Below are 18,684 nucleotides of genomic sequence, written 5' to 3' on the forward strand. Positions count from 1 at the left end.
TGGTCAATTCTTGTAAAATCATATCAGTATTTGGCAATTCCTATGGGTGAAAGATGTTTGCAAGATGAGATTTCAAAAACTCATTACAGATGAGATTATTTGCCATCAATGTTGATGATTAGATCAACATTGAAATGCTATCTCACAAGCATTCACTTCTCATTTGTAGACCTGTGCTATAAAAAGTTGCACAAAATGGTTAATATATTTTAAATTCCATCAAGCAAAGAATTGTGTAAGTATTTAGGTAAAATAGCTTTGATATTTTGTATTGACCTGCAGTTTTACTAGCTAGTTCTACACGGAAAACTTTGCCGACTTTGATTCAAACTGTGTTCTATAAAGCATTCTCTACCCAATGGCTCTATATTAAATAATGTGTAAGTGGCTGTATGGTTTTGCAGTTGCACAGGAGATGTGATCCTCTGGGAGACCTTGACAACATCGGTCCTTAAATATTCCATCCCTGAACCCATTTAGCATCAATCACCTAATGTGTGGTCACTATTATCCTAATTTCCAAGAGAGAGAACCAAAGAGAGGATGCTGTCAATTTAGCAAATCATCAACAAACCTGAGAAAAACTCCTACAGTCCCTGACCCCCAGTTATTAGTCAAACTCATTAAAATAAAACTGACAAGGGATCTAAAAAGGTAGTTTTCGACAACATAGGTATTAAGGTAGAGGACTAGGAAAGACTACTCTTTTGAGGCTAGCTATTTTCTTTGTGTGTCTTGTGAGCATATGGCAGATCTATGAATTTTTTCATTCAATCAGTAAGTCCTTACTTGTATGTGTCAGGCACTGTTCTAGGTATTTGAAATATAGAAGTGAACAAAAAGACCGAAACCTCTGCCTTCTTTGAGCTCACAATTTCATGGATGAAAAACCATAGTATCTCTATAATATCTCATCAAATGACCTAATAATACAAAATGACCCAAGAATGATAGGAAAAAAGCTAATGGTCCAAAAAACCAATATGCCATCAATAAAAAAAGATGGATAGTGCAAATTCAATGAATGTAAATATAGCTGAAGTCCGCAAGATGTGGATGTCCGTGATGGCTGATCTACTGATTTACCCATCGCTTAAGTGAAACATACAGCATGAAGTCAGACCATCAATAGAAAGTGGCAGGTAGCTGGGTGTTTGGAAAGCACCTGTGTTCCCAGCTACTCAAGAGGCTGGGGCAAGAGAAACAACTAAGCCCAAGAGCTGGAGGTTGATGTGAGCTGTGATGCTACCGCACTCTACCAAGGGCGAAAAAGTGAAAGTCTGTCTGTAAAAAAGAAAGAAAGAAAGAGGCAGGAGTTGGATGTGCATGTGTGAGGGGATGTGTATAATGAAGTCGATTCAAGTAGTCGGTAACTGCCTCAGAGAAATCAAACTAAGAATACCCAGTGGAGTGTTCAACTAAAATTGGCCTTTAGTGATACCAAGCTACCCTGATATTGTATAATTTCTTCTAGCGGTGCTTAGACTTTAACCAGACATAGCATGTTTCCAGGAAATAATTAGGAAAGCAAGTCAAGAAAATACAGGTTATCTGGAAGACATAGAGTCTCATGATAATATTAGAACTCAAGTTGGCTAAGTAGGGAATGAAAGATGGGAGAGGCTCACTCAGTAATTCAAGGGGCCACCTGGCCCTTGTGATTTATGAAAGAAGAGACTGGTTGAAGAGGACAGATGTCTTTCTACATCTTCCCCAAAACATCTACATTTGTACTTCATACAAGTGAGAAATAAATAACTGCTCTGTCAGATAAAATAAACAATATGAGGGAACTAATGGGTGTAGAAAATGGTAGAGCTCAGTAGGTTGAAAAGGAGGCAGAAGGAATCCAGTCTTTCCATAAGGAATAAGTCAGGGAATGACATCTGGGTGAAGAGAAGAGAGGGCACTTACAATGCTCTTTGTCCAATAAAATGTTAAAAACGTGGTGGGGGGAACAGGAAATTAGATTCACATTGCTGTTGCAAGTATTTCAGAAACTATAAATAATGTAGCCCAATAATAAAATCATAAATTAAACAATTTAAATGTGCTAGAGGAGGTACTGTTTAAAAGGCCTCTGGTGTATATTCCCACTTAAAGCAAGAAAAGCCTTTATAATGACTTCTGATATAATCTGTTTTCTCTAAATGTGGATAGCATATAGCTTTTTATTAAAGTACGGTTATTCTACGATAAGGTTAACTCACTGTGAGAAATGTTTTTGTTAATGCCACATACTTTGGATATTAGAGAGATAAAGAACTTCTGAATTTCACCTGAAGCCCAGTTGATGATTATAATCTGTCACATGGCAGGTAGTGCTTCATGCCTTGTGTTTAAACTTCATATTCCTTGAACCTGAGTTTGCTCATTTGTAAAATGCAATGTCACTGTTCACTGGATAGCCTAGTTACTTCAAACCGACAAAGGACTGCAGAAATTCAGCATCGATATTCTACCCTCCCACTCATATTTTTCTGTTACTACTTTCTTCTGTTTCTGATAGAATCTTACTTTCAGACTGAAGGTTTATGGCTCATATATAGACTAGGATAAATTAGGATGTTGGTATGTTGACTATCACTTTTAGCATTCTCAACTTTGGATGATGTACATTGGCATCCCTACTAGATTATTAGGCTTAGAAGAGACTTCTGTGGAAGACTCATCTTAGCCTCCACGTAATTATCAGTACCAGGGGCCAAGTTGGGCATCACAATCTTCTAGTACCCATCACTGACAGCCTCCTGTGAGAACGTGACCACTCGGGGGAACACACAGTAGGTGTGTATCACGGTACAAGTAGGCATAGAAGCACTGCAGAATTTACTTAGTGCCTTGGACTCTGCAGTAGGCACGAGGGAAAGGGAACAGAACGGTGAAGAAAGAAGGGAAAGATCCATATTGCCATGAACTCCTCGTTGTAAGCCAGGCATGCCTATTGCAGATGTGTAAAACTGTCCTGTGCTTAAACTTCATCTTTCCTTTAAAAACTATAGTATATTTGAAAGAAAAATGTACCTGATGTGATCTAAGGAGATGTCTGAGTCTTTGTCTTTGTACTAAATATGTGTTGCAAAATGACCTGATTGATTTAGGCTTGAACTGGCTTGATTTAGGCTTTCGTCTTACTGCTTCCTGAAAGAGGACTCTATGAAAGAAGAGGAGCAACTCACCTCGGTGTTCCTGGGCTGTAGCCTGACATTTTGGCTTGAGGCTGAAACGGCACTGTATTTCTGGAGGGAGCTCTTCCATAAGGGAGAGCTCTTGGAAGGTCAAAGTGCTGGTCGTGCCCTTTGGTCCTGTTCTCATGAGCTCACTGTCTCGAAGGTGACAAATCAGTATCCCGTATGGGTATTCGTGTCCTACACAGAAAAATCTAAATGTACATTTCAGACTGACTGGTGCTGTCACCAGGTGTGCTACAAACAGAACATACTGCCCTTACTCCTGGAACTTTTCTTTGAAAGTACCCTTTTGTTGACTAAATGATCATTTGCATGCTTGCAGTTAGAGATGCCTGCATAAGGCTGGTGGTCCTTGCATAGTAGTTTGAAGAGCAATTAGGAAGGAATTAGTACCTTAAGGCTACCTTGTTTGGAATAAATATGGAGATGATTTTGGGAGTTGCATAATGTTGAGCCTTCCTGTGTTTGGATCTGAAAACATTGAAAGGTATTCTTGTTTTTTCTTTGACATTAACCAGACATTTACTCTACCTCTCACACTAGTATAATAAGGGTCCAAAAAGGAACCATTAGTGGCTAAAGTTACATAAACAAAAGGAACAAGGAACATTACACTATGTCAAGCATCACTATCTTTACTATTATCTACCATATAATGTCTGTCTGTGAAAGACTTTTAATGACTCTTTATTGGTTGCATAATTAGTCACTCAAGAGTAATGGAACTGGCTTGATTTAGGCTTTCCTCTTACTGCTTCCCTTTGAGGTTGCTTTTCCCAGGTAATGATCAGAATGAAGAGATCAGGGCATTAGAAACACAATAAACAGATACAAAAAGAAATTTACATACAAGACACACTAAATCCTAGTCACCTGACTACAATGAGATTGTGGTTGTCACACTTTAAGTGATTGCATTCTCTTAGTGTCATCCTCAAATACCATTGTGCTTTGACATTTTAAACTGCAGAGATTAAGTTCCCTTCTATTCCTCTCTTATTAATGAATGTAATTCCCTGAACACTAACTCTTCCTTTCCACCTGGCATAGGCACAAAATGCAATGTTCCATTCCTATCAATTACTACAGCAACATTCAGCAAATGGAGCACAAGGAGTTTTCCATAACAGCAATAAAACAAACTCATTTATCAAAATAGGAAGCTGGTAATCTACAAGGGATGTGAGCAAGTCACATTATAATTAAAATGTCCAATAAAGAACTTTTGCAAACCCTTACCAACAAGGGGATATCCTTCCTTTTTCTTTCCAGAATTTACCCACAACTGGTAATCTGTGTCTGAGCCCTTGGAGATAAAAGAATTCAAAGTTATAATAAATCTTTCAAATTTGGGGACTAAATGAGGACGTAGTTTTGACATTGTATGCTTTGCAAAAGGAAAATTATGGATACTATAAATTCTTATCACATTGAAGAGCATGGAGATGGATTCTGAAGATGTGAATGCTGATTCCTAGAACTAGTGTCTCTTTCCCAGCCCCCAGTAGAGGACTCAGGAATCCTGCTTTTCTCCATCCAGTGATGGCTCAGGATCCATGAGCTGCAGTGGAGTCAGGCCTCATTGTATAGACAGGCCATAAAATGTCAAATTGGTGGTCGGCTCACTAACAAAAAAAGAACCAACTTCCTGTTTCTAAAAGGTGAATTTCCTCTTGAAAGACTGGACTTCTTTAATATTGAAACTTCTCAGAGAATACTGGACATCCAGTACAGCCCTGAAAAGACAACCTTGTTATCCAGAAAGACACAAATGCTGCTGTGTCTGTGATGACAAAGTAAAAAGGCAAATGCTGATTATTAGCTCAGCTACTTCTGAGCAGAAGAATTACCAACAGGCTTTGAGAAGATAGGTAGCTGGCACAGTTTCCACTGGCTTGAGTTTGGTTAAGTCCAGCACTGAGGACAGAAAAGAACAAGAATTCTACCTAGAAAATAACCCTAGTAGTCACGGAAAACAATACAATCGTTCACTGTTACAGTTAGGACCCAACAGCACTGTGAACTCCACTTGAAAAAACATTATACTAATTCATCAGATTTTGCTGAATCCTCTAGGAAGGATAAAATAAAAATGGTTCCAATAAAGCTAGAACAGAGAAATCTGTTGGCAATATTTCATATCCTAGCCTTGAAATTCAGATTAAAAATCATGGTCTACCTTTATAATGGAGAATTCTAGCTCTGATGAATATCTTACAACCACTCATCTTTGCAACCACAAAACATTCAGTTTGTAACATTGTCCCTGCCATGTCTCCTAGCTAAAATTTTTAATGTATATATGAAGAGTGTAACTGGTTTATAGCTTTCATATGAAAGCCATAAATTCATTTCATAGTAGGGATGAGTACATTGGTTACTTTTCTTTCCATTCTTGAGATGAGATACTTTCCTAAGAAGAATATGAAAATATGTCAAATGGTCTATAAAACCAGTGTATGGTGCCCCATGGTCGCATTAATGTACACAACTATGACTTAATAATAATAAAAAAACTTTAAATAAAAAATAAAATAAATAAATTTGAAGAGTAATCTAACACAATCTATTGTTTCCTGTGGCACCTGAAGACAAACTAAAAATCCCGTTCAATAGCTATCACCAAATATCCTCAATTCTTATTAAAAGTAAAAGACATTTTTCCTGAAAAGCTTGACCATTTTATTCAAAGGTTAAGAGCCGGATAAGAAAATAAATCATGTCATTCATCTTCCTTTCTACTCCTGAAACTTTCTCCTCCCTTAAATATAGGTGTACAGAATAAAAATCAATGCAGAGGTGCCTGCTTTACTCAGTTCATATACATTTAACTATATTACAAGTCTCATGTAAGAAAAAAAGCAGATTTCTTATCCAAAATTTTGGTTGTCCTATGGTTTAATCTTTCTCTTTTCAGTGTGATAATGAGGGTAATAAATAATTTGGTTACAATGTTTGCATTGCTTTGGGAAAGTCCCTGATGTAGTTGTGCCTTCCTATAGCACCACGAACAAGCAAATCAACATACATATAATGACATCATGGTGTATCTTAGGTGTGCATTATGTCATATAATAGCATTAGTGTGCTCTAATATCAGAGAGCTTCATTTGAGGAATGGCATTTTTACAGTGATTCCTTTAGTTTCTTTTTTTTTTTTAATTCATTCCCTTTAACAAAAAGTACTCTTTCATTGTATGCTGTTTATATAATGGATAGAGACACAATGAGAAAACCTTCCAGTTCTCTTTCCTCTACCTCATCTTTGAATACTCTCATCTTCTCTACTACTACAATTTCAAAACACTCACCTGTGTCACAGAAAATGGAAAGGGACAAAAACTAAAGGCAAAACAGAAAGGAGTATGGTGCACACACTACAGCTCTTTGAATCTAGTGTCTAACACAAAATTTGTCTTTTTCTTTCCTGATTTATTAGAAGTACTAGCCAGTTCGTTCTCAGGATGTGTGGTCAGCCAATGTTACTTTATGTAAAATGGTACACTGAGAAAATCCTTGAGAATTGGCCTTTCTGAGACTGATTGAACCTTGGAGAAATAACAGGATATTTGCATGGAGGAGCAGTAGAAATATAGTGTCATGCAGGAAGGAGAAAAAGGAGTTCAAACTCTGTCAACACGGATCTTACATAAAAATATTATATTGTACAATTCTCATAGTGCAATCAAGGTACATATTATTTTTGAAAATTATAGTCCAATCTCATTCTGACCACAGTTTACACAAATCCAAAATAAGACTGGAAGAATGCCACCATGTATTAAGCTAATATTACAGCTTATTCATTTTAATTTCTACATTTTAGGGGACAAAGTAATGGTATCTTTAATAATCAGGTGTCTGCTGATGAAAGGGATAAGATTATTATGAACTTAAAATATCAGTGTGTTTCTAATTAAGATCATCCAGCAGAGTAACTTACGGTTACTCTTAGAATTGACAAAACCATCTGCACAACTTCGTTGGCGGTGTGTGAGTTCTTTACTCTTATGGTTTTATACTGTAGGAAAAAAGAAATGAGAAACATGGCTCTGAATAAAGATTTTAAATCAACTGAAGAAGTAGTCTTGATTTTTTATGAAAAGAGTCAATCACAAGCTTCAGTAGAACAAAATTGATAATAATTTACATGTATTCCCTTATAAATTGTACCTTTTAATATCATATTTCTCTGAAATTAAAAGTTGTGTGGCCCAAAAGTATTAAAGCTTAAGCAAGTATAGGATACCAAATGTATTTTTGGCACAGAACAGGGATGCAGCTCCCAAAGTAAAATCAACAAACAAGGAAAAATCCACACTGCCTCATTTGTATATTTGTTTTCTCATAATGTAATTGGGAAAGTACAGAGAAAGATGAACCTTTATTCTTTTCCTGAGTACTGGTTTTACAGTCCAGGCTTTTATTTCCTTGCAAGGCTTAAAGACAGTTTAGGCAAAACATGAATAATAACTGTTCACAAAAATATATTTACATTTTTATTGAGAATTTTCTATGTGTCAAACACTGTGGCTACTTTCAATAGCCAATCCCTCTCATAGAAAGAATTGAAAATTTAAGATATCTCAGTTCTATTAACAACTCTACCATAGAGTCTATGATCTGTCTGTCATAGGTATATGCTAAACAATAGCAAGAAACACTTATTTAAAAAGGAGATGTAAAAAAAAAAAAATCAGCAAAATTCAAGCATATCATTGGACCTTGCAAAATTCCAAAAAGGCAACAGTCAAATCGAGAAAAATGATATGTTATAAAGGAAAGAAATATTTTTCCATATACATAAGTTTTACAACAAATCAGTTATTTGGGCTATGTTCATGATAGAGAGGGCCTTAAAGGTACAAATAAGTATCATAAATGAGAATATAATGATATTTTAAAGATATGATAATAAAGCTATGGAAAATCTACAAATAATGTATCACTTATTTCTCCATTAACAGTAATTCTTTTCCATAAGCCAATTACTTGACATGACAAATTGGTTCTAAAGTTGTTTGTTAAGAAATTTTTATTTATATAAAGGATTTGAAATGTATCTACTTCAAATCAGAATCTTGGTATCATCAAGGATTATGCCAAATTGAGAGCACAACAGGGAAGATTTGATTACACCTATAGTGCATGTTACAAGGGTACATGTGAAACTTAGTAAATGTGGAATATAAATGTCTTAACACAATAACTAAGAAAATGCCAAGAAGGCTATGTTAACCAGTGTGATGAAAATATGTCAAATGCTCTATAAAACCAGTGTAGGGTGCCCCATGATCACCTTAATGTACACAGCTATGATTTAATTAAAAAAAAAAAAAAGATTTGAAGCCCCAACCCAGAGACTTTTTTGCCTGACGTGTCACAGGAATGTTAAATACTGGGCTTTGAATTAAGAATTGATTTTAATAAAGGTTTCTGCTTTTTGTTAAGTCTAAATCCAACCCATTTAAAGAAATTATCTTATGGAGTTTTTTATAAAGTGAAGCATCTATCTTCCCAATTACCTACTTAATAATAGTTTTTCTTATTACTTGGCACACATGTTCAGAATCATACTTACAGAAAGTGTACATGCCCACATGCCTTTGTGGTTGACTAAAAAAGTGAATTTCACCTGACAGAGCTCTCTAGCTAATGAATAACAAAAACAAACAAACAAACAAACACAAATGGATAAGGGGCTATTTGGTTGCACAATAGCAGTATTCACTGACAGGTTGTGCACAGCTAAAGGAAGAAGACAGTACTTCCCCTTCAAGTGCTCCTAAGTGGGGGAATCACTCTGCAAGCAGAGCTCCGCAGAGAGACGCTTGCCATGAAATCTGCTTCACAGAGCAATGGACAGAGTGTGTCAAATCATCCACGACACTCTAGGAGACTAGTGGTATCAACAGAGCACCCGACCCACCATATCTTTCATCTTTTCCTAACTGAAGAGTGGAGCATCATTCCTTTCTCAAGAACTCACATTTTAAAAAAGTGTTTCAAATAATTTATGGGGTTTTCCTTGAATATCCTCTTGTGACAATAACAAACCACCATAACAATTGAATCAGATCAGGTGGTAATAACAATATATTTATTTCCACTTTTCTACAGAAAATCTCTTTACTTTAGAGCCTTAAAAATTTGAGTATTGCACTGAAGAAATGATATCTGGCAAATAGGTCTTGTTCAGAACATTTGAATAAGTTTTGCTTTTTAGCCAAAACATAACCATTCTTCACTATATGGTTTTCCACAAATGAAACCATTTTGTGTGCTAGAGCTGTGGTGAACTATGACAGGATATAGTATCATAAGATTATTCATAAAATTCCATCTAATTCATCATTGATAACATCCTGGATTTTATAGTAAAATCAGTCATCAATTATATATTATAACTACAGTTAAACAATATTTATTTGACCCATGTTGCAAAAAATTGGGGCAGAAAAATCCTAATCCCCTAAAAATGTCACCTTTCCCACATCATTCACTTATTAACCTGAACAATTCAATCCATAACAACTCAAAAAACACACTTTTCAAAACTACTTTTTACTTCAGAATTGACAACTTGGAAAAAATTCTTTATAATAATAGGAAATAAATAATAATAGGAAATATCTCTTTGTGGAAATAACTTTACGTCCATTCCCTGCAGCTGCTGTTGATGAGATCCAGGAAACAGTCATGCACAGGGACTAAGGAGACCTCTGACAGGCGGTGTTCCTTCCGAGTGTAAATGTCAAATACTGTAGCTAAGATAAGCTTCTCTTGCTTCCTGTCCTCCAGAGTTTGCTTTGCATAGATACAAAGACATAGATACACCTAGGAAATTGCATTTTTCCCTGTGCTACACACGTACAGTCCACCTGTCTGCCTGCCTGTCTCTCTTACGTGCATTATCCCCAGTAGTGTGATTTATGAAGAAACCTGGAATTAAATGTACTGCCTGATAATCACTTACATGGACACAATTGGCAACATCTTGAGTGTAGATTTTTAAGGGAATGTTCTTTGGGTCATCTTTGACTTTTTCCAGATCGATGTTCCTAATCAAATGCAAACACTGAGTTAGATGGAATTTGCTGAGAGATTATTTTCAAAATCAATCTGCTTTGCTAATATATTCAATATCCTCATGTGCCATGGTTATAGACATAAGAGAAGACTCAGCAAAATCAGATCGCTTTCTAGGTTGGAAGAAAACAAACAGAAATTGGGATGTTGGACTAAGGCGCATAAAAGAATAGGGGACTCCATGTCTAGTGAGGTTTAAGAAGCATAATCAGGTTAAGGCAGCTCTGGGTAACATTTTATCCTTATAGCTTCCCTGCCTTCTCTGGACAGGTCCACACCATACTGATAACAACAGAAGCATATGTAATACTTGGCAAGGGCAAAGCAAAGCCATGACATTTTGCCTCTCATGTTGCTCTCCGACAGAGTGCAAATCTTCAATACCTCTTGCTTGGGGAGGAGAAGGGGAGAGGAAGGAGGGAAGAACTATGGTTCTGACAGATGAGCCTAAATCTACCATTGAAATCTGTATACACAATGGAGGGCTAAAGAATTGGCTTTTGAGGTACTCAGCAAAAACCCTCCAGATATGGGAACTTAATACACACACTGAGGAAACTGTTAGTCACAATTAGAAGACAGGAGGTGACAGGAAGGGTGGGAGGATATTCTTGACTACTTTCTGGTTGACATAAAATAACTAGACCTCAATGTTCTGAACAGTAATAGTCTCCTTCCTAGAAAGTAAGCCAAACATGTAAGGAAAGAAGATATATAGCGAGTAGTAGCTACCAAATACTCCATACCGTACCTTATTTTCAGGACAAATGAACAATTTCTACTTAAGAGAACAATCTGGGGCACATCTCTGCAGGAAAGGTTGAATTCATTTCTTGCATCATAAAGATTAAAACTATATATGCTGAAAAACATACCACTGAAGAAGAGAAAGCCATTTGTCTTTTTCCTGTGAAGAACTGCAATCAGAGAAAATACAGGAAGAAAATCACACAAACTACTCAGGCTAGCATATTGAAGATTGTCAATCCTGCTGAAAATAGAAACAGCCTGCTGTTACTGACATAGCTGCACATGGAAGATGCAACCTCAGCATAACTGTGTTCTGGACATGCCCAAAGGGAAAATGTCCTTTTGGAGAAATTTCAAAATCAACTCTAGTCATAGTAAATTATTTTTTATGGATTCTACACAGACCCTCTGTTTCACTGAGTTTCTACAAGTGGTTTTATATGAGCAAGGGTGGTAGCTCTTACAGTGCCAAGAATACTTGATGTATAATCCAACACTTGCTTTTCCCACATCTGTAAAGCTGGATTAGTTATCTCAATTGTAGTGTGTTTGTAGCTTAAACCATCATACGATGCAAAGTATGCCTAATATCGAGATAAAAGAGGGGAAGGCGAAATTTGGCATATGGACGAAAATATCTTGGCTCAGCAATCAAAATGTTTTCAGAGATGTCAACATTTAAATACATACTGAAGAATTATAATTTAGCAAATGAGTTCATAGAAAACTTACCTTCAAGTAATACAACCTGTTTAAGCTCAATTCATTTCCAATTAAATGGCTATTTATTAATAGTTTTCTCCAGCTGTATTTAATTCTTTTTTTTTTTTTTGGCTTTTGGCCAGGGCTGGGTTCGAACCCTCCACCTCTGGCATATGGGACCGGCGCCCTACTCCTTGAGCCACAGGCACCACCCTAATTCTTAAACTTATAAATAAAATGAACTTTAGACCAATTTGGTCTTCTCTGAAACCTTCTCGCTAATCTCTTCAGAGAAATTGGAAACGTTAGTTATTTTCTTGATCCAACAAAATCCACTTCAGAAGTATTTGTATTTTTTTCTGATTTTTGTGGCTTTGCAACATTCTGCATAAGCAATATCTCAGAACTGGCCACCAGAAAGCACATAGCATCTTGTCAACCAATAGTTAATGATGCAAACTCCATCTTTCATCAATTATTACATTTTCTTTTTTAAAACGCCCACATTTTCAGAGTTCATGTCAAAGCTCGGGTTTATTCAGTGTTGAGAATATATGAGACATATTCTTTTTATCCACTCACTTTATTCAAAGAAGTTAAAAAAATCTTTCATTTTAAGAGACTTAGTAATTTTGTAACTTTTATTTGACAAATAACATGTATAGAGAATTCTGCACAATGCTGAAGTGTAACACACCTCCATGACCACCATCCAGATTATGAAACAGACAATCACCATGGAAGGTCCACTGATGTTCCTATTCAGCCTGTGGTTGTCACCATTCCTACTTTCCATAGCAGAGAATAGTTTGCTTGTCTTGGTACTTTCAGTAAATATAATCATACAGTATATGCTACTTTGGACCTAGCTGCTTTGATTCCACATTACATTTGTGAAATGTATCTGGATTACTGCCTGCAGCTTTAGATCATTACTTCTCATTGCTCTATGGTGTTCACTAGTTTGACAACATAGCATACATTGCTTCAAAAAATAAATTACCAACTATGTGGGGCAAACTCTGTAATCTTCTTATTTGTGTAAACTTCTTAGGTTTTCCCTTCCTCTTGCTCTATCCTACAATCAAGGAGTTATTTTCTTTCATAGTTCTTAATATCATACAATTTTACAGGATAAAAAACAAAAGTGCTCTAAAAGGAGCGGTTATCTTTGAGTTTATAAAGACACTTTAGCTCTCTGTTGGTAAAAGCACTTAAGACTATGAAAAATATAATACTAATATTCAGAAGGGAAAGAAGTTTGTCTTAAAGGTAAGAAAGTAAAGACATATTGAAAGATTATCTCAAAGATGGAGGACATAAAGTTCTGTCTTGCTGAGGGCAAGCTGGGGACCATGTCACTCAAATAAGCTGTCTTTAGGGGAAAAAGGAGCCCAAGGAAATGCTTTTCAAGAGCAATTATCAGAAAAGCCAAAACTCTACACCATTTTGTAAGAAAATAATCTTAATTTTAAAATAATGGCAGATTTTAAGCAAAGTTATAAAAATAAGTTGGAGAGCCCCTGCATCCTTCTCACCCACTTTAACTTTCCTCTAATGTTATCCTTTTACAATATCATGACTATTTTTTAAAGCTAAGAAAACAATCTTGGGACACTATTCTTCAAATAAAGTAAGTTCTTGACTTTATTCAGACATCACTGGGTTTCCATTAATGTCCTTTTTCTGGCCTAGGAGCTAATAAGTATCCATAGTACATTTAATTATCATGTTTCCTTAGAAATTGAGAGAGAGGGGAAGGAGGGGTGGAGGATGGGCAGAGGGTGGGTGATTGGTGGGATTACACCTGCAGTGCATCTTACAAGGGTACATGTGAAACTTAGTAAATGTAGAATATAATTGTCTTAATACAATAACTAAGAAAATGCCAGGAAGGCTATGTTAACCAGTGTGATGAAAATGTTTCAAACTATTTATAAAATCAGTGTATGGTGCCCCATGATCGCATTAATGTACACAGCTATGATTTAATATAAATAAAAAAGGCATTTAAATTTTGACATGTATTTATACTTCTAAATAGCCCCCACTTTTCTGTAGTAGGAATGAAAAGCTTGGGTACTTTAAAACTTTGTACTTGTCATTTTTCTGCATTACTTGAATTTTTAATTATGATTTTATGTTATTTTTATGAATATAACAAATAAATCATGTGACCAGGGCCAAAAAAAAAAAATAAAATAAAAAGAAAGGAAATTGATCTATGACAGTTTCTCAGTATTTCCCTGTTTTTGCCTCTTTACTTTTATAGTTTTGAGGTATACTGGTCAGTGATGTTGTAGAATGACTCTCAATTTGTGTTACTTGGATGATTTTCTCATTATTGCAATAGAATTATGTTTTTCTATGGGGGGAGGGGACCATGGAGGTAAATTGCTTTTAACATGACATATCAAGAAGTACATGATATCCACATGCCATCACTGGAGATATTAACCTTGACCACTTGGTTCAAGAGACATTGTTTGAGCAATAAAGTGTATATAAAACTTGTTTCCACATTCCCCAACCCCTCCTTTCTTATAAAGCTTCATGAAAATTATTTGATTAAAAAGGTTGTGTGGTCACAACAATCACAACAAATAGATTATCTGTACATGGAACTCCAAGGAGGTCAAGCAATAGAAAATGAGGATATCTTTGGATGCCTGCCATGAAAAATAAGACATGCAAGGAAAGATTAAAAACATATGTTCTTTCCAAATAAGTTCTTAAAATCTAGACTTAACCTCTTTTATGTTTACAGGGATGGAGCTAGAAAATATTTTTTCTTAGTTAAGTATCTCAGGAATAGAAAAAAAAAATCCAATGTACTCAGTACTACTGTGAAACCAATTTATAAGAACTCACACTTGCATATGAAAAATGAACCACAACTTTAGCCTATGATGAAGGAGGAAAGGAGAGGGAGAGGTGAAGGGCAAGGGTTGTATTGATAGAAGGAGGATTAGTAGGGGAACCACACCTATGGAGCACATTGCAAGTACAAGTTGGTTCTATCAGGTGAAGAACACAAATGTCTAAACGTTTTAATTGGGTAAATGAAGTGAAGACTATGTTGATTAGTGGGAGTAAGCATTCCAATTTGTACCTATACTCAACACATTGAATCCAAAAATGCCATAAATGTGTTCATGATTTATGCACCAAGGACTTAAAAAAAAAAAAAAGGAAAAAACAAAAACTCTTGTGGATGGCACTAGTGCAGAGTAGAATGCCATGATATCCCTGTCTTTACTAGAGAAGGTTAACAGCTTGAAAAACTTTAGTCCTTTGGCTTTTGGATGAAGCCTTAACAGTTTGGTGGTGCTGGGCAGAAAAGCAGAATGAAAAGCATCAGGTTCATGTATAGGACCCTACATCTTTAAGGGAAAAACAAATCCTGAAGGTGTTCAAATTCACAGCTGTGATTTTTGCCTCCCCCCAAACTGAAAAGTACCAACTAAGAACAGTCAGGAGAAGAGGAAACAAATTATTTAATCCTACAACCCAGGAAATAATGAATCCTGAAAACTGAGGTTTACTCCTTAAAAATCTATACTTTGCTCTCAACTCCCACATTTCCATAGAAACTAAATCAACACTTGATACAGAATTCACAACCCTGTATGTCATGACATCAATTTTGTTTGTAGGATGAAAAACTACTTCTTTAGCAAAATTTGGAGGATAAATCAGTTATGCAAACTAAATCAGAATATTTTATAAAATTAGCTTCATGCATGCCATTTCAGTGGCTCCGAAAGACTTATGAAATTCAAAGGCTCAGTATGTAAAACAAACACCTAGCCATTAGGAAAGGGGATGTTGAAGAGGGAGTTGAAGGGTTTGACCAATCTACTCCCCTTTAATATCCCTAGAAGTTCAAGTCCCCTTTGTTGTTTTAGTATGCAGGAAGGGTGGAGAACGAAGACTTCATTCTTGGCAAGGGAGAGCACCCCCAGAAACAGAGGAATATTAAACAATAAGCTGAGTGAGTTGGAACAAAGAAAAGTCAGCTAGTTTACATTTAAGCTAGCCAATGCTAGCAAGCTTCCTGCCTTTTCTGAAATGCTAGCCTGTTAGGGATACAGCTTTTAAACACCTCGGCTGGGTCTGTGAGCACTCTGAGGAAAAATGGCCACAGAAGAGACTATGGCAAAGACCTATAAAGATACATTAACTGGGTCATTTCCTGCATAGTAAACAGGCAAAGCAGATACCCATTTGGGATATTTGCATTTCCTTGGGCAGAAACCAAGGGAGTAGCTCAAACCCTGAGATATGGGTGGAAGAGCTTAAATCCCTTATGCTGGAGAAAGATCCTCTGTGGTGGTGATGGGAGGAAAATTCCTGCCTCTCCCTGATTCCTCAGAGGAGATTAACACCAGTGGTGTTTTACTAAACAGGGAAGTAATGGAGTTTAACACCTCCTTAGAAATCTGTGTGTGCGATCTCAAGCAGGATGCTGTCTCATTATAAGGCTCAGATTTCAGATTTCTCAAGTCTACTCAAACCCTTAAAAAACAAATACAATAGGGGCTGATATTCTCACTCAAAGAAACTGCTGGCATCTTTGTTCTCTCCCTCATCTTACCCTCTGGGCAAATGAATATTTATGAAGCAGAATGGATCAAACACTCTGGGCCATTGCTGGAATCCCCCAAACAGTCAATGGACCCTTGACTTCCCACCTTTAATTCTGTTCTCTGTCTCATGTCTCTTTCTTTGCCATTGTTTCTAACATTATATTTCTTCAGTCGGTTGCTGCCACTTCCACAGGTCTTAGTGGACCCTGCCCCCATGGCAGGACACTGACACAGAAGAGCCCCTTTAAAAGAGATTGGCCAAACCAACATAAATGACTACAAGAGTCCCCAATAGTGGTCTTACTTTTCATATAGTTTAAGCCAAAATCTCTTAGGGGAAACATGTCACACAAGTGTATTGGTTTAATTAGGTGTAAAAATCAGTTACAGATTTCATAAACAATCAGAATAAAATGTTATCTTTCTACCAATTTGGGGAATAAAATTTGCCTGAAGTTTTCCCTCTCATCACAGAAATGACCACAATAGCTCAGCAAGGTAAACATAGGACAAGCTGTGGTTCTTACTTGAAAGTGGCCACAAAGTTCTGAGTGGGCCAGCCCAAGATGAAGGACTTCACAGCCTCAGTGTTGCCTTCTCCCTCTTCAGCCAAATATCTGGTTGTCCACATATCTGATAATTTAATTGTGTTTTTTGTCTTGAAGTTATTGATGCACCTAGAAAGATGAAAACAAAAGGACCTCTGGCTATTTTGTTTCTTAAATTTTATGGGAGATTTTGTACTTGTGATAATTGTCTCATAGGCTCCTATGATCTTCAGGGCCCATCACAGTCAACTGTAATGTGGTTATCTCCCTTTTCCCAAAAAAGCCTTTAATACATTTGGTGAAAAATTTACTCCTCATGCATGTACATACAGAGAAATGGACATAAAATAGCCATACCGTTTTTCTATTCATTGAGCATTGCATTTGGAGCAAATGTCTTAACTTTAAATTTACTACTTTTACAAAAAATTTACTCATTTATTATCTATGACTTATTTCCAAAAAGACTTCAAGGACGGTCACAAAACTGTACCTGTTTTATTAAAATGTTTATCAAATTTTCATGTCAAAAGAGAGCCACAGAAAAAACCTGAGATTGGAAGAATTTATAATATGTTTTCACCTGAGAGGTTATAAGATTTTCTAGTCTGTAGCAGCATAGAATATTTTACATTTTCAACCTTAAGATTTTGGTGAAACTTTCTCCCCTTATACTCTTGCTTACATTGAAAAATATAGGCTAAAAAGGAATGGGAAAAAAAAAGCAGGTTTGACAGAATCAATATTAATCTCTCAAGATGTAGAAGGTGATCTATTTTTAATACAGAAATGAAATTGCTTTCAGAAAATTCCCACCTAATCCTCCTTAAACCCACATGGTAGAAACCATCATATCCCTTCATTTAATAGACATATTTTCTGCTCAGAAAGACTGGAAAATTGAACAGAAGACACTGAGTAAGATGAAGTGAATACACAGGAAGACTTGGGTCCCTTTAAGCATTCAGAACCTTTGTGGCAAAACTAGAGTAAAATCTAAGAGACCTCATATATGCAAGTATCCCTGAAACTCTGATCCATGAGATATTTATGGCTCAAACTCTTAAACAGAACTTACAAAGATCACAAAGATACTACAGGAAGTATAGAATCCTGCATATGGATAATCTAGTTTGAACTGCTTCCCCTAGAGTGCACTGAATTCATCTGCACTCAGGTTGTGGTATGATAGCTTCTTCCTGTTGAATTGAAGTATTCTTCACCCTACTGCTATGAATCAGTAGATTTTTATAAAATAAAAAAAGACTGAATTACAGACTGAATCTTATTTCCTGATGCCTGTTATTTAGGTCATATAAAACTGTAATTACAAGTCTTTTAGAATGAAAAGACTCTTCCATGTGTGGTTTCACACATTTTGTGTCTATGTGGTCTACTTACAGCTATCTTGTGGAAACATCCACATATACTGTCCTGGGGAAAAAGTGATAGCATTTTCTATTCCCTAGATCAATAATATTCAAGCACAGGTGCCAAAAACATGGAATTGTCTAAAAGTATGATCAATGACTTCCATCCTCATACACTAAAAATAATGGCTAGGCTTGGCATCTGTCGCACAGTGATTATTGCACCAGCCACATACACCCAAGGCTGGTGAGTTCAAACTGGGCCTAGGTCAACTAAATGACAATGGCCAACGAAAAATAGCTGGGCATTGTGGTGGGTGCCAGCTACTTGGGAAAAAGAGGCAAGAGAATCACGTAAGCCCAAGAGATTGCGGGTGCTGTGAGCTGTGATGCCAAAGCATTCTATGGTGACAGTGTGAGACTCTGTCTCAAAAAAATAATAACA

General features: G+C 36.3%; 1 long non-coding RNA gene across 1 annotated transcript; it reads right to left on the reverse strand.

The window, feature by feature from the left end:
* Positions 1-3,348: 3,348 nt before the first annotated feature.
* On the reverse strand, positions 3,349-16,915 carry LOC128587246 (uncharacterized). The gene is made up of 3 exons (XR_008380553.1): positions 16,849-16,915; positions 4,431-4,497; positions 3,349-3,368 (listed from the first exon to the last, which is right to left on the reverse strand). It is a non-coding gene; the product is annotated as an uncharacterized LOC128587246 (long non-coding RNA).
* Between the last annotated feature and the right edge of the window lie 1,769 nt (positions 16,916-18,684).

The sequence above is a fragment of the Nycticebus coucang genome, chromosome 6 (genome assembly GCF_027406575.1).
Source record: "Nycticebus coucang isolate mNycCou1 chromosome 6, mNycCou1.pri, whole genome shotgun sequence".
In the NCBI taxonomy this organism is placed as follows: Eukaryota; Metazoa; Chordata; class Mammalia; order Primates; family Lorisidae; genus Nycticebus; species Nycticebus coucang.